A 2,500-nucleotide genomic window follows, 5' to 3' on the forward strand; every position below is an offset into this window, starting at 1 on the left:
TCTCCATGTATTAGCCTCAAACGTAGACACTTATCAATTTCGTTTGGAAACTTTTTATAAATGTACTTGCACCCCTTTCAAATAGTTGAAGCAAATGACACATAAATTGTGTGTGTGTGTGTGTATATATATATATATATATATATATACACACATATATACGCATGTATGTGTATATATATGTATGTAGATATATATATATATATATATATATATATATACACACATACATGTATATATGCATGTATATATATTTACATATATATACATATGTATATGCATATATATATTTATATTTATATATACATATACATATATACATATATATGTATAGATATACATATATATACATACATACATGTACACATACATATATATATATATATATATATATATATATATATATATATATATAGTGGAATTGACGGTGTTTGAAAGAAAAGCCAGTGTTCTCTAATTCTTTTTACTAGATTTACAAATGATCCTTTTTCTTCTAGTATATTGCCTTGTAGATATTTCTATGCCGTATTCAGTGACACAAATGTCATAACATTTGATGTTAAGAAAACAGGCAAAAAGTCTGTTATCATTCGTTGGAACAAAAGTCTGAAGGAATTGTTCAAAGACAGGAACATCAAGCCTCCTCTGTTGTGTGAAAGAGCACCCTTTTCTTCAAGAGGGTGTTTGAAGTGGATTATTATCACCGCTTTGGCTCGTGTGAATGTATCCATCTAGGGCCGGGTTTGTGTGGAATACAAGATCTTGGAATACAACCAAAGACTATATGCGCATGTGAATCGTATATACTCTTTGCTACGACAAAAGAAACCTCATGATGTCAGCTATTTTTCTCTTCTTTTTTTTTTTCTTGAAAGATGCGTATGGAATACATCCACTGCAATGAATACCAGTTGCATGGAATAAATCGAGACGTTAATATGTATGAAATACATGATTCGGTAAGACGTAGGTCTGAGATGCGCCATTGTACAGTGGAGGTCCAGCCTCTCTCTATCAGCTGAGGCTGTGCGAGATTAATTGAATAAAAGACTTCGTGTAAGTTTGTTTTTTTTTTGCCCTCGAATTGGATTCCATTTTGACTATGATATATATGTGTATTTACATGCATGTATGCAGACGCAGACACACACACACACACACACACACACACACACACACACACACATTATGACTGTTAGATGTCTATCTTTATCACAGTGTAATAAACATACAAAGTAATAACTGTATATCTAGCCACCTGTATGAATTTATAGAAACACATCTTAATAAACAAACAAATATACAGATTCTCAACAATCCTGAGAAACTTATAATAAAGATTTTGAAATTGATAAAATTACCGAGAAATAGAATAGTATCAATAACCATAGCCAAAGCAAGAAGAGTAAAGTTAAATACCATGACAAACATTATAACAGTAACAGTATTATGGTTATTGATAATCATAAAAGGCACGATGACACTGAATATTCTGCAGTAAAAAAGTTGGTACTCAAAATAATAATGATGATAATGGTAATGATGCTCATGATAATAATAATTATTATTATTATCACAGTTATTATCATTATTATTTTTTTATTATTATTATAATTATTATCATTATCATTATTATTATCATTATTATTAGAGTAACAATGACATTGATAATGACAATAATAATAATGATAGGAGTAAGGATGAGAATGAGAATGATAACAGTAATAATAATGATAGTAATATCAATAACGAAAATAATGATAATAGAAGTCATAATCGTAATCATAGTAACAATTATATCAAAGATTAATGATAAACATTAATAACCATGATAATAATAATGATAATCATAGTAGTCAGTATAATGTGATAATAATAGCAACAATAATGATAATTAATGTAATCATAATCAAGATAATAATGATGGTGATAATAATGAGAATAATAACAACAGTAATGATAACAATAATAGTAATTACAATGATGATAATAATAATAATATCATCGCCTTCAACAAGGATAAACGGATGCCTCATTGTCGATGTCACCTGCCCATTCGACCAGAGGGTCCCCAAGGAAAAAGAGAAAAGATTGACCGCTTTGACGAACTTAAATGGGAACTAAAGAGAATATGGAATTGTAGAGAAATAAAGATGGTTCCCATTGCTATCGGGGCTTTTGGCACTATCTCTACAAGATTTCATTAATGGCTTACACCAATCAGCTAAGATCTGCACTTTGATCTCTTACAAAAAGCTTGCCTGTTAGGAACCGCAAGAATTTTGCGTCACGTTCTTTACATCTAAGGCAACGGGTCGTTGCTTGATGTTAAAGAAAAAACAACTGGCCATACACGACCATGAAAGGCTGTGATTAAAACTGATAGTAGTAATAGTAATAACAATAATAATAATAATAATAATAACAATAATAGCAATAAAAATAATAATAATGATAATAATAATAATAATAATAATAATAATGATAATAATGATAATAA

The sequence above is a fragment of the Penaeus chinensis genome, chromosome 19 (assembly GCF_019202785.1).
Source record: "Penaeus chinensis breed Huanghai No. 1 chromosome 19, ASM1920278v2, whole genome shotgun sequence".
Taxonomy (NCBI): Eukaryota; Metazoa; Arthropoda; class Malacostraca; order Decapoda; family Penaeidae; genus Penaeus; species Penaeus chinensis.